Genomic DNA, 15,491 nt, shown 5'->3' with positions numbered 1-15,491 from the left:
GTGCTGTAGTTATCAATTATAATGATATTTGTGTTCTTGATATTTTTGTTTTCTGTATTTTGCTGCTCTGCATTATTTTCAATGATTTTTTGATAGGTTTGGTTGTCTATATTTTGATTTTCTATATTTGTTAACTTTTGCTTTTTTAATGACAATATATTAGTAATTGAATTTAAGTAAATTTAATAGGGCTTTGAGAAATTCAGTAGTTTAGTGTTTATGCAACAATATTTTGTGGTGGATATTATGTCATAACACCAATTAGCAATGCTGTGTGATATGGAGCTACTTAGGGGTGTAGTAATACAACACATTGGGTTTTATGTATGCACACAATGTCTGCATGTTTTATTTGCTCTGAGCATTTTAAGCACATTCTGTCAGTGATTTTCATGTGCTGGGAAAATAAGTTAGAAGTGTAGTATTTCTGCACAGCTCATAATCAGTTTTTTACTGTATTATTTATCAATGTGGACTTAACCGGACTCAAGCACAAAGTTGTGAATGACCTGATAATGACCTGCAAAATAATTCATCTTTTGTCGAGATGCTTATTTCCACAGTCTGCCTCTGCTGGCTCGGAATCTCAAATAAGAAAAAAGGTTGAGCATGAGCTTGTTTTACCACTGCTGGTATTGTTCCCTGTCCTTGCACCGCTGAGTGAATAATCCTTGGATAGGTCGGTAGTCAAAGCCTCAAATTACCTTGGAAAGACTTTTAAGTTTAAACAATTTCTTCAGTGAGGATTGTACCTTTTCTAGCTCAGCATACGTACCATCTCCAGTTGCAATTCTACACTTAATTTTGCCAGGCAAGTACAATGTCCAATTTACACATTTATTAGCTTAGCATTTGTATTCCCTGAACAATGACCCTTTTGATTCTTTTTTTCCCCTTTTCTCTATTTCATGCAGCTGATTCCAGTAGATCTCTCCTTTGGATTGTTGATAGAGATTCTATCTTGCCAGTTGATTTAAGAGAATATAATGAAGCTGACAAGGCCTTTGTGATGTGGTGGCCTCAAAGTGATTTGATGTGAAATAATGTCTTGAGATCTACTCACAATAGCTTTGTCTTTGTCTTTGAATGTAACACCAGATCTCCTAGTTTGGGGTTGATTGTCAACAGAAATCCTTTTCAACCTCCAGTCAACTCTGTTAAAGAAAAAGTATACGGGAGGACACTCCAATTTAAACCCAAAACATCTACACTCCCAGTTCTGTCGAGTTCTAGACCAGCAATCACAAGATTGACAATTGAGGTTGATAGGTGACAATAGAATGTTATCTCAAAGGATTAACTGAAAACAAGGTTGTAATTTGAAGTCATCAATAGTAAGGTAGAATACAATTTCAGCAAGTCAGATTAGGCAGTGACACTCCTGCCCTATCTTAGTATAATATGAATATTAGATATGTTAGCCAAGGTAGCCAAGATAACCAAGCTAATATTCATCGGTCTGCATACAACCTAATCTTAGTGTCTGACAACGATGAGCCACAGGACAATGTAGATACTGCCCCGTAACACAAGAAGTGATCCAGAACACTGCAGGAGAGAGAAAAGAGAACAAGCCAATGGCATTAATATATTAGGGACGGTGGTTGTTAACACAGACCACCAGGCAGAAAATAAAAAAGATGTGGGATGTGGAGCAGGAGCAGGAGCAACCTGAGGAAATGCCAAGCTTTACAACATGGCTATTGTAGCTAGGCAACTATGTGCAGTCCACCCACTCAGCCTTTCCTGGCCTGCAGGAGCTGCATGCATCCTCTGACCTAGCCCAGCAAAATGGCATCAGCATCCACAATGTGAGAACTTTAATGCTTATATCTCACATAAAGCTGTATTACCATGGTTATTTTTGGATAAAGCTAAAGCCACACATGTTTTGGGGATTCAAAAATCAATGAATATCGCTTCTTCAAGGTTGCTTTAGCTGCATGGATGCTTTTTCTTAAACAGAATCCCCTGAATCTGTCTCCAATGGATCATCGGCATATTATCAGAACCAACAATATTGAGCAACAAAAAATATTGTTACAAAAATATTGATAACAAAAAAATGATTTTAGTATACTTATAAGGTAAGCACAAAAATATTGTTTCACATTCATATATATATATATATATATATAGTATAATGTAATAAATATTCAATATTTTAATATATACCATTAATATAATGTTAGTTAAATAAATCTCACTAATATTTAATACTGTTGAAAAATATATACTTATTTATTCACACACACATATATATATATATATATATATATATATATATATATATATACACATAGATATATATATATATATAGATATATATTCATTCTCCTCACGCATACATATATATCTATATATATATATATATATATATATATATATATATACATATATATATATATAAATATATATGGATAGATAGATATAGATATATATTCATTCTCCTCAATGGGCCCCTACTTAAGAGTTTAAACTGTGTTGGTGGTGTTTCGTGTGCAGGTCGGGCATCCTATCACCATACAGCATTCACCACTTCCGGTCTTCTTGGGAAGAAAAAACACACACACTGCCAAGCATGCAAGGCAACAGATTTTAATTTTATTTCCCATTATGGCACCAACAGCACTCGGATTACACACCCAGCGTGCTTCAGTGTACAACGCCTTGTTCACAGGTGGGTTGCTTGACTCTACACCATGTTTTAACAACAAAAGAGTGATTTATAGGATTGATTTAGTTTATCCTGATGAACAATGTAACCAGCTTATCAAAATTGCCCAGGCTACATGGTTGGGTTGATATCTGCACACTAGGGCTATATGTTTGGAGAGTATAGGTTTGCCCACTTGGGCTAGATTGGGAGTTTTGTAACATACAGGTTGCACACAGATTACACTATCTGATACACATTATTGCAGAAGAAACCATCATGGTTTGGGGTACACGTGAAAGAACATGATTGCATTATTTCTTGAATTTTTACTATTCCTGGGGCAGTTGGGAGGGAGTTGGGAGGTACCTGTGCAAAGCATGACTTGGGAGCAGTTATTTGTTGTAATACAGCACTAGATGTCAAAGATGGCTACCATTGTCTTTGTGGGAAAGGGGCAAGCTTTTTAGTCCTTTGTTGTTTGTCACTGTTTTGATGTTAGAACATGGTGTAGAGTCAAGCAACCCAGCCATGAACAAGGTGTTGTATCCGAAACGCGATGGGTGTGTAATCCGAGTGCTGTTGGTGTCACAATAGGAATCTGAAATTGAAATCTTTTGCCTTGCACGCTTAGGAGTGTGTGTTTTTGATTGCTAAGGAGACCGGAAGTGGGGAATGCCTATGTATATATACATATATATACATAATGTGATACAATTATTATACATATATATTTTACATTATATAATTTTTTATATATTTAAATTCACTACTATAAAGCACTATATATAATATATATATATATATGTATATATATAGTAATAATAATATAGTACATTGTTTTACATAAAAACAGAAAATATTAAAATAAAAATATTAACAATTAAATCCCAAAATATTATATAAATTACTAAACCAATCAAATAAAAAATAAAAACAAATTTACATGAAATATTATAAACATTTACAAACAAAACAATTGTAAGCATATCATATAAAATAATAAACAAATATTAATATAAATGCATTTAAACAATAGTAAGCAATTTATTTACGTCTGGGAATAACACATACACTATTCACATTTGAGTTTATGCAACAGAATGGAAAGCATTGGACTTTGGAGTGGTTAAATTTACTATCCTGCTTCAGTCTGTGCAACAGTAGAAAAAGCGCTGGAATTCGGATGTACTAAAATTACTATTCTCACTCCAGTCTAAGCAACAGTGGGAAAAGAATTGGATTTTGGAGGGGTAAAATTTACTGTTGCTACTCCAGTTTGTTAAACAGCAGGGAAAGCGTTGGACTTCAGCCAGATCGGCGCTGCAGTGATCCTAACAATGGCTAACCTTACACCAGCCCCCTTTGGCATACAGGAGTGACGACTTGAACCTGCACATGGGCAACAACCCGAATGGTGCAACAGCTGTCTCTTCATACCTTGCTATCGGGATCCACTCGCCAGGATCACCCTCTGGACCTATCTTTCACCAGCATTCTCCTCTTCCTCATGGACACACTGGTCTTGGCAGGCAGGCAGGAACTGGTGCTCCCAGTTCCAGAGGTAGGTGGTCTTGGATTTTCCTGGGTGATGTTCTCACACCTAGTCATAGGCAGAAATCTTGCAGAGCGTCTCCTCCTCACACAGCCCAACTAGCTGCTTGATAGTTGACAATTTTGAGGGCCTCGAATTCCCCTTCTTGTAGTCCATTTCCAAACACCAAATGTAATTTAAAGTGTGAGGCTTTATGTATGTGAGGGAGTCTGCTTCCTTTTGAAGTCTCGACTCCCCTGTTCTGCCCTTCTTCCAGAAAGCAGTCTGTCACAGAAAGAGCAACTCCAAATCTTATAGCCACAACAAAGTCCATGGGAGTGACTAGACATTCATACTTGGATATCAGCCACGGTGATATGTGCATCAAAAGGTTACTCCAGGGCCCCAGCCCTACTCTATGATTCTTGTATCAGCCCCCATTTCTTCCTTATTCGTGCCCAGGCCTCTTTGCAGTGATTTATTGATTAATCAAAGAGCACCATTTGAAGTGTACTGAAGAATCTAGGTCTTTTTTCCTCAAGTGTGCGCTCTATCCGGCTACAGGAATGCAGCAATCCACAAATCTGTCTGGAGGGATTCATCATCTTCCACATGCTCTTCCAGCCAGCCCTTGCTCACCGAAAATTGAACACGAAGTCTTCCATATATTCTACCATTCATAGACACACATATGCTCAGCATACGCATAAAACAAAATGTGATGCAATGTAGGCCGAGGGCGAGTAAGCACACAGCAGTGGAACTTTACATGCATAAGCCTGTAGCCCTCACTCCAGTGACAGAAGTAGAAAGGCCTGTTCACTTCTACTGATCACTACACGGTACACTGCCAGCACCGCACTCGTGCTGCTTAACTGCCTGCAAATGCAGAAGCCATTTTCCACCATGAGAATTGGGGTTTGTGTGCCCCTTCAGTCCAACAAGGCCACAATTTGTGAGATAGGCCATTGCCATGGTAAGCATGCATGATCTGTGTTCACTCGTGACAACGCAAATCAGCACCAGGACTCCACATACCACTGCAGCTGGGTCACTCATGGCAGGGGTGCATGTCCGTCACCATGCAAGGCACTTTTCGGTCCCACCACTTGTGTTTTTTACCCTCCATGTCCTTTTTCTCTAGCCACATCCAGAACACTATCATAGCACACCTGCCAGCCTCTGTTAATGCCCTCTTTAAGGTTCTTCGTTTCCTTGGAACTGAAAATGATCAGCTTAGGATAAACTTCTGGTATCTTCTCTACATTCCTATCTATGTCTGGATGAGAGTATTCTCCCCTGAGTCTGATTTGCACTTCTCTTTTAAAGTGTTTGTGAAATATTTTGTGTACCCTGAGTGAATGGTTGTGGATAATGGATGCTCTCACCCTTCCTGGTTGCACTCGACTGAGGGGGGCAGCTACTAGAACACTCTCCCTATCTGGTCCCAGTGGCGTTACCACATGGGGTTGAACAAATGAACACATATACACACAAGTCTTAGTGTCATTTGTTTTGGGTTCAGTTTGTTTTCTTTCTACACACTGTGAGTTGGGTACCCCATATGTCATTATCCACAGAATAGTACTGGTTATGCATAATATGGTATAGAAGGATGCAGACGTCAGTTACTGCGCTGTACATGCGCTCCCACCCACTCAAACCTGCTATATGTCACAAGCGTTACTTACCGCATGTCTGCTTGGCTGTAACATTTGAGATCTTTATTGTGCTTTGTTACACTGTACTTTATGTTTCAAACTCCAATAAAGATATTCAAAGAGTAAATAGCATGCCATCTTATTTGAGGGAACCCAGTCTGATGATCTCAAATTTATAGTATCTTCTAAAGGCAAAAATACTCTTGTCTTCGGTCACCAAGTCTGTTCTCTCTGTGGGGGCACAAGTTGAGTCAGCATCTGATGCCTTTCTCTACAATTGAGGTAGAGCCTCACTAAAACAATCCGCTACTATGTATAGTATGAATTATCATCTCAGAAAATTGCCAAAAAGCAAGAAATGTGTATAGGAATATTTCCTGTACTTATTGAATAGTGTTTTACCTGTCACACTATTGAAAACTACTAATTGAGGACACAAAATATGGGGGCCTCACTACAAGCGTCCAAGGTATATTACCCAGTAACCTCCCCCCTGAAATTACTAATTCTGAAAGAATCAATAACTCCAAGGAGATAGGTGCAGGCAGAGTTTTCGGGCTTTACCTGACGGACCCTAGGGGGCTCCTAAGCAATGAAGCATTCCCTTTAGTAGCTAGGTCAATCTGATCTTGAGTGTCCTGGTTATTCTTCAATGTACACTCTTCAGAAGACGAAGTCTCTGGACAAAACACACTGGGTCACTGTGTTCCCACAGGGATTATAAATATGATGAGGCCAGTAACTCCTGATCAAGGCATCATCAGAATTAGGTTGGCATTTGTAAATAAGGCACCTTTGTGTGTAGTATTCCCTCCATAGACACCTGCGCACTTTAACATTATTTGAATTAGAACTTTGAATACCTGGGATGGCTGGAAGTTGTGTTAAACAAGCATTGGCAAAGCTTATAGGTCTCACGTATGTGAGAGCTATTGGCTTTGTTAATGTATTATAGCCATGTTATACAACAGCGTGGCTAGTGTGTAACATGGCTAAAAATGTGAACACTAAGGGACATATTTATACTCTGGTTGCGCCGGAATTGCGTCATTTTTTTTTACGCAAATCCGACGCAAAGCTAACTCCATATCTATACTTTGGCGTTAGACCCGTCTAGCGCCAAAGATCTTGGAGTTTGCGTCATTTTTTAGCGTGGACACCTACCTTGCGTTAATGATATGCAAGGTAGGCGTTCCTGTCTAAAAAATGACTCCAAGGCATGTGCGCCTTATTTAAACTCCCGTGCAAAAATGACGCAGGGGAGTCGGCGGGTCAAAAAAAATGACGTCCACCCGCTTTTGCGTCATTTTTTAACGCCTGGTCAGGGCAGGCGTTAAGGGACCTGTGGGCTCGGAAGGAGCCCAGAGGTGCCCTACCATGCCCCCAGGGACACCCCCTACCACCTTTGCCCACCCCAGGAGGACGCCCAAGGATGGAGGGACCCATCCCAGAGAACTTAAGGTAAGTTCAGGTAAGTATATATATATATTTTTTTGTGGCATAGGGAGGCCTGATTTGTGCCCCCCTACATGCCACTATGCCCAATGTCCATGCCCAGGGGACATAAGTCCCCTGGGCATGGCCATTGGGCAAGGGGGCATGACTCCTGTCTTTGCTAAGACAGGAGTCATGTCAATGGAGGGTGGGAGTCAAACCAAATGGCGCAAATCGGGTTGAGGCAGATTTTTTGCCTCAGACCGACTTGCCCCATTTTTTGACGCCCAAGCTCCATTTTCCCCTACGCTGGCGCTGCCTGGTGTGGGTAATTTTTTTTGACGCACACCAGTCAGCTCCGCCGGCTAACGTCATTCCATAAATAAGGCACCTGCATGGCGCTTTGGAATGGCGTTAGCCGGCGTTAAAATTTTTGACGCATAACTGCGTTGGCGCAGTTGTGCGTCAAAAAGTATAAATATGGCCCTAAGTGCTGTGACGTGACCAGAGCTGGATTCATAGCGTTTTCTTTCTGGCAGGAGAGTGGCAACCAACAACGATGGGAGAGGGGATGCAGAGACATCGCAAGCGTGATGACATGGCAAACACTGATTGGGTCTTATTGCTTTTTTCTCGTGGAAGGGTGGGGTCAAGGAACAATGATGTGAGATGGGACGGGGGAGGGAGAGGAAGCAGGCAACAATGATGGGGGTGGCAAAGAACAACAATAGGAGGAAAAGCAACAACGACAGGAAGGAAATGGAGGAGAGGCAAGCAAAAAGGAGAAGGGGGAGAGGTGACAAACAACAATGGGAGGGCAAGCAGCAACAACGTGAAGGGAAGGAAGCTACAACGACAGAGGGACACACAACAACAACTGGAGGGGGGAACAGGGGCAAACAACAATGGCAGGAGGCTGGCGGGTGCAAGTAATGGGCAAGCAAGGACGATAAGGGAGCAACGACGATGGGGTAATCAAGAAGAAAAATAAAGTACCCGAATTAGAGTGCGAGCATCAGAAGGACACTAAAAAAACAATTAATGAGTACTTCGTCTATGCTACATCGAAGGGACAAACGCACAAAGAGATAGTGAGCCCTCTGGATGTGCATATCGATTCCCTGCACTGAACCAGGAGTGATTAAAAGAACAGCATGTTAGATGATATTGTTTTGAAAATGTATCCGTTCTCTTTTCCAATGATTGCCTATAAGTATGAAATGGGCAGTGGAAGATGTATAGTACTTGCTCAGCAGTACTTAACTACTAAAACTAACAGTGAACTCCAAGAGGATTTCACAGAGTCTATGTGTGTAGTATGCCTACTTCCACTTGCACAGGGAACATTGACTTTACAGGAACCAGAATGGGAAACTAGCAGCTGTTATTCCTATGTGTTTACCTCTTCTAACATGCTACCAATATTACCTTTCACCTCCATTCTCCATCTACCTACTCACGGGTGACTGGGATCAAACAGCGAGAAGGCCCTACAGCTGTGTGCACTTTGTCTCAAATGACCATCACCCAAGGACTGCACATGGCAACAGTTGCTCCCTATCTCACAGCTGGCAAATATTTCAACCTGAGCTTCCACCTTTACTACTGCAGGCCTTTATCCCAGGCTCCTGCCTGGATCAGCAATGCATCATACTTTCCACGCACATGCACTGTAGCACCCTTTTACAGGTCCCTTGGTGGTCAAGCCTTGAAAAACGAGACACATGGCACCGCTTTCTATCACAGGAGGAAGAGGGTTTCTCCGTTTGGTGAAGTCATTGATAGGAGGTTGCAACTAGAATGGGGCTGGGGGTATTCTGAGGCTGCATTACCTCTTCGCCCCCTTCCCTGCTCCTCTCATTAGGGAATGAGGCATCCATGCCTGTACAGACACTTCTCTGAGCTCACATTCCTGATAAAATAAACTTAACACAATCTCCACCCCTCCCTCTTGTTACATTTAGCTTTGGCTAACCTAGCCCGTTCATTTTTATCTTCACAGGCCAGCTGAGTGCGGGGCACAGGCTGCATCGATTCATACTTTGTCCATCCACTCCCCCCGCTTGCAGTGCAGCAATAAATTCCAGACTGTCCTGATGAGCAGTGCAGCACTGATCATAGCATAGTTTGTCAGCACTATTCGTCATTTAGTTTCATTAATAGTTTATTCAGTCTGGGATGCCAGAGGTAAAATTGGTGTTTTTGTTGCAACAGAGGGGTAACAGAACAGTTTTCCCTTTGAAGCAATGGTTGTTTGGTGCTATATTCATAAATGATTTTATGGAAGGGTAAGAGGCGCAGTAGCTAATGACGGAACCTATAGGTCCAGGCTATAGGACTGTGATGACTGTTAAACATGCTGTTTTCATCTGTAGTATTGCATATTCTCTTGGGATGTCTTAAATATTCCAGTGCTTATTAGTTTCCCGAGTGAGTGCAAGCTAAAATACCAACAACACACATAAGCTCGCTAGTTCGTCATCAAAGTTGTCTCATTTGCTAGGCTATCAGAAATGCTATTGTCAATATTAATGCAGGTAAATGCACCAGCATTCTTTGACTTTATATTCTTTACATTTGTATTAAGATCCCAATCTATTTTATGGGGATAGTATTAAGGCAGACGGAATATCTGTCACGTTTGTGACAGAGTATCCTCTCGTCTGACATCTAAATCGGGCCCTTAGTCTCAATGTGAGAAGTACATCCATGTGTCTCTGATTCCCTGATCAATCAATGAAAAGTATTATAAGGAGTTTGTGTACACCAAAACTGAAAACGATAGTTGTTGTGTAGTTTACTATAACTCGAGAACATTGTTTTTTTAGGTTTTGATTCATAACCATGAGGTCTTTCCAAATGAGGGTTTCAAGGTGAATAAGGACCTAATTACGATCTGGGTGATGCAACTGCTGGACAGCTAGGGCCATATTTATACTTTTTGACGCAAAACTGCGCTAACGCAGTTTTGCGTCAAAAAAATTAGCGCCGGCTAACGCCATTCTGAAGCGCCATGCGGGCGCCGTATTTATTGAATGGCGTTAGCCGGCGCTAGCAGACCGGCGCTGCCTGGTGTGCGTGGAAAAAAACCACGTACACCAGGCAGCGCCGGCGTAGGGGGAAAATGGCGTATGGGCGTCTTAAAATGGGGCAAGTCAGGTTGAGTCAAAAAAATCGTCTTAACCCGACTTGCGCCATTTTTTTTCGACGCCCATCCCCCATCAACATGACTCCTATCATTGTAAAGATAGGAGTCTTGCCCCCTTGCCCAATGGCCATGCCCAGGGGACTTCTGTCCCCTGGGCATGGTCATTGGGCATAGTGGCATGTAGGGGGGCACAAATCAGGCCCCCCTATGCCACAAAAAATAAATTAAAAAATACTTACCTGAACTTACCTTAATGCCCATGGGATGGGTCCCTCCGTCCTTGGGTGTCCTCCTGGGGTGGGCAAGGGTGGCAGGGGGGGTCCCTGGGGGCAGGGGAGGGCACTCTGGGCTCATTTTGAGCCCACTTGTCCCTTAACGCCATCCCTGACCCAGGCGTTAAAAAGCGGCGCAAATGCGCCGTTTTTGGCCACGCCCACTCCCGGGCGTCACTTTTGCCCGGGAGTATAAATTCCACGTAAAGGCCTGGGAGTCATTTTTTTAGACGGGAACGCCTCCCTTGCATCTCATTAACGCAAGGAAGGGGTTCACGCTAAAAAATGACGCACACTCCGGGCACTTTGGCGCCCGAAGCGTCTAACGCCATAGTATAAATATGGCGTTAGTTGGCGTGTGTTTAGCGTCGAATTTGCGTCGAAAAAAACGACGCAAATTCGGCGCAACCAGAGTATAAATACGGCCCCTAATACCTTAGTGGGGAGGCGGCCACCAAGCTTGCGGCCTCCACTCCGCCGTATTATGACTTACCCACCAGGCTGGCCGGCACCGACAGTGTGGCGGTATTGGCCTCAACTCTCCCTGAGAACTGAAGCGAATGCTGGCACACTATCGGTGCCGGCAGCACACTTGGAATATGCACTGTCTGCCATGGCAGACAGTGCGCATTCCGAGTGTGCTGAGGAGGGAGCCCCTCCACTGCCCACAACATGGTCATGGTCAGTGAAGGGGCCTCCCTGTGGCCCTTTTCCTACCTTTCTTCCTTTTCATTGCTGTGACCCAACTATGAAAAGGCTGGTGGAAAGGCAAGTCTTGATTAGCACGACGGTGGCCACATCCGCATGGTGGTGCTTGACCATGACTTGCACCACAGCTAAGTTGTTGGGATCCATGGTCCTGGCAGTGGCAGCCAGCATCATAATCTGGTGGTCGGACCCCAAGATTGCAGCTGTTGGACCACCACTGTGAATGTGGCGGTCTTAGGACCACTGAACTCGTAATCAGACCCTAAGTGTGTTTTTGTGACATGTGTGTAACCATAACAACAAAGTTTCTTCTGTGGATATGCATAAGTTCGTCATAGTGAGGGTGACCAAAGAAGACATGTAGAAAATGTGCCAAGCTAAGCTTTGCTCACTGCAAATTAATTTCACCTTTTAGCAAATGTTTCAAATTGGTTGTTTCTGGAATAAAGTAGTTCCTCATTCACCATAGTTCATTTCGTGTTGATCACCCACTCTGCGTAAATTGGAATTTCTTTAGATCTCTATTTCAGGACAATCAGGGTACAACCCATTAAGAAGCTAATAAAAGTCAGATGCTCTATGATGTTTGCCCATCCTGGCTCCCCACACCTGCCCAGAATAGCCACATATGCATCCCATTCCATTGAGTTGATCAAATCAAATGCATTTCTGCATCTAGAATGGAACCATCAGTTGATCCATAATTGTCTGGGCCAGATCGCTCATTTCCCATAGTGAGCATTGGCTGTCATGTGCTAGCCAGGGATGGATACATTTGGATTAGTAAATATAAGTCTTTGGTGGATACTGGACAGTGTCAGAGAAAAGATTTGCATGAAGATTGTATATTCTGAATTAAGTAGGTGGCTGGTATGATCCACAGGCCTCTGGGTCCTCTTCTTGTTTAAGAACAGCAACCAGTTCACCTTGACAGAGGTTTGCTGGGGATTGGTTCCCAAAAGAATGAGCACATTGGCTAGCCGACATGCCAGGACCTCTAAGAAGAGGCTTTTCATTTAATTTGGGAAGCTAATTAGTCTTGGTGCTTTCTCTGTAGTTGAATACCTAATTACCAAATCGATTTCCTTCTGGTCTGTTAGCTTAAAAGAATCTCTTGTATGTCCTGTAATATTTCACTTAGCTGTTTTTTCATAAAAGATTGTGCCTCTTCTCCCGCAGTTCATAAAGAGTCTTGATATTACTCCAGATAACAATTCAAGAAGATCTTTGCAACTTTTGCAGAATGTTTTTGGAGTCCATTATTTTACTCTTAATCTGACTTACCACTTACCTTGCTTGGATTTTCTAGGTAAAAAAAAGAAATACACCCACCTTTTTAACTTCCTCCAAAAACTTTTTTATTACATTGTCTGTTGATTTATTGTTATGATTTGTAGCCACTTTCTAACACCCTCCCTCCAGGATTCGAGTTCCCATGTAGTTCCATTTGTGGGGTTGCGATCCATGAAACCTTGATTGTTTTGAAGATCTTGTTCAACTGATAAATATCTTGCTTCTGACATTTTCTTGTTAGATCCTACAGAAATCAAGATTCCCAGGTTATATTCCTAGAATGTATCCCTAATTCTAACATCTTCTCATTCCATTCGATAAATAATACAGGATCTGTGCCCATAAAGACATTTGCACAAGTGGGGGATCCAGAGGCTGCATGTCATTGTTGTACTCACTGCTGAAAGCAACCACCCCTATTACCAGGCCTCACCACATAGCTTTTTCGGGAGCGCATATTAGGGGAGCCAGTTAGTCCTGAACAATGGCGGAAACTGTGGCGAGATATCCCAAAATTCATTCATTCAATGGGCATGAGTGAAGCTCACTGCAAAGTACTTTATGATTTATGAAGTACTTTCTAACCTTAAACAAATCTACCCCAACACAACTGATCTTTGCTTGTGTGGGTGTGGATTTCTCAGGGATTTTCAGCATACCTGGTGGGACAGCCTGATTAGTCGATCTTTTTGGTCTGAAATTCTAGCTCAAATCAAAGATACATTGTAATATCCCCACACAGATACGCCTGGTTTTATCCTACTAGGGTTATTGGAAGACACCCTTAAGCACCAAACCTCTGGTAATTGGTCAGTTCTATGGCTCTGCCTTGGCACAGCTAGGATGGCCTTGGTGGCTTTGTGGAAGAAGATGGAGGTTCCCTCAATAAGCCAGTGCATGTGTGGTTATGGCACAAAAACTTAGAATACATCTGGGGTCCACTGATGAGATTCGTTTCTGTAGACCTACCACTTTTTACTTGTCCTGCCCATACACGAGTGCTCCACCTCTTCCAGATTTGATACTGCAGGAAGCAGGCAGCAGTCCCAGCACTGCCCGTTATCCTACCACAATGCCTTCTCAAGTATTATTACACTCTGTCCTCTAGATATGATACATATTGTTTTATCTCCACCACTCTACTTTTATTGTTTAGGGATGCTTGGGGGGAGGGTGAGTACGATGGGCAAATATACATATGCACTTCACTGTACAATTAATAGAGATTCCTTCCTTTGATTCCACCTTGATATTTGGAGCTTTTTTTTAAGCAAACTGTGTATCTCATTGGCACTCATACTTGCAACTTTGAGGTTTAGTATTGATATCACTGTCTGAATGTAACCTTGAAAAATTCAATAAAGACAATTTGAGAAACAAAATAATAAAGGATCTGTAAAGAGAGACATGTTCTGCCCATCAGCTGTACCTGATCGACCTAGAACATTTGTCGTCTAAACTAGAGAATATACCAAATTGTGCATGATCTTAAAGTATGGGGGAAGGATGTCCACCTTATCACATTTCAGAGTCTTAGACCATAAAAAGAACCTGACTTATGCTTGGCTTATAGATTGCTGGCTTTGCATAAGGATGCATTTCATTGCTTTACATCTGCTAATCTGAAACTCTGTTATAGCAAACTTGTTGTTTTTCTCACCAGAGTCATTGCTTTAAGCTATCTGCCTTTGCAGAACAGAATGTATCTTTCTCATTCATTGCAATATTGGAAATCCACCCCCATAATGGCAGGCCAGGAAAAAAGCTAATTCCAGGAGGCGTCGCTCTTCACGATGAGAGTTGTCCGTAATTTCCCTAACACTGTTGTTACCATAAGGTCTTGAGAAATGATAATGTCACAAGTCTACATGACAAACCGTTGCTATGCTTCATTTACCAATTTCTAAATCAATGTCCATGTATAGCTAAAGGTGTTGTTCTGATTAATAAGTGGATAAAAGGGTTGAAACCCCTATTGTTTCGTTGAGCAACTGGCTCACATTGGCTGTGTATCATTTGTGCAATATGCACAGAATGTATTGTAATCTATAAAACCCTATGTTACCTTCTGTAAATTCAGCAAGTCTACCCCAGTACTTAGCTCCTCGCAACTGTTGAATGATAAAGTTACATATTAATCTTACTGCTTTGTGTCTTTATTATTTAAGACTTCCACATATCCACTTTCTTTTTTATTTTCATCTGCTCACTCTCTCAACTACCAGCCTACGGCCATTTGCAGCCCCACTCTACTGAGTCCCACCCAGCCTCCATAGTGAGTATGCTGCTTAGCACTTTGTTGACAATGTGAGGTTTAGAGTGACATGGATGCACCTCTGATAAATTCAAATAAGTTCTTGAACGAACGTAAGGGGGAAAGAGAGTGAGGCTCTAAGGCATATGTCTTACCAGGAACACCTTATTATCCACAACTTTCACAACTCTCATTAGGAAATACCAGGGCTTCAGGGAACTATGACAATGTAACACAGTATAACATAGCCCTACATTACAAGGGGCCCAGAGGGTGCTATGGCAAATCATTAATCACCTTTTCACTACAAAGTACATTGTCACATTGCGAACTAATGCATTTTTGGAGGCTCCACTATCTTTGCTGTTAAAGTGAAGTACGCTCCTTGTGAAAAACATTTCTAGTGATTCAATCAATTGCTTGCTTAATATAGAGTGTGGAGACAAAGAAGTTACATGCACATGGGAAAAGGCTTATCACACGTTCACAGATAACACTCCATGAAGGGTATCAATAGATAACATTATGCAG

The sequence above is a fragment of the Pleurodeles waltl genome, chromosome 8 (assembly GCF_031143425.1).
Source record: "Pleurodeles waltl isolate 20211129_DDA chromosome 8, aPleWal1.hap1.20221129, whole genome shotgun sequence".
Taxonomy (NCBI): Eukaryota; Metazoa; Chordata; class Amphibia; order Caudata; family Salamandridae; genus Pleurodeles; species Pleurodeles waltl.
This window is presented reverse-complemented; position numbering follows the sequence as displayed.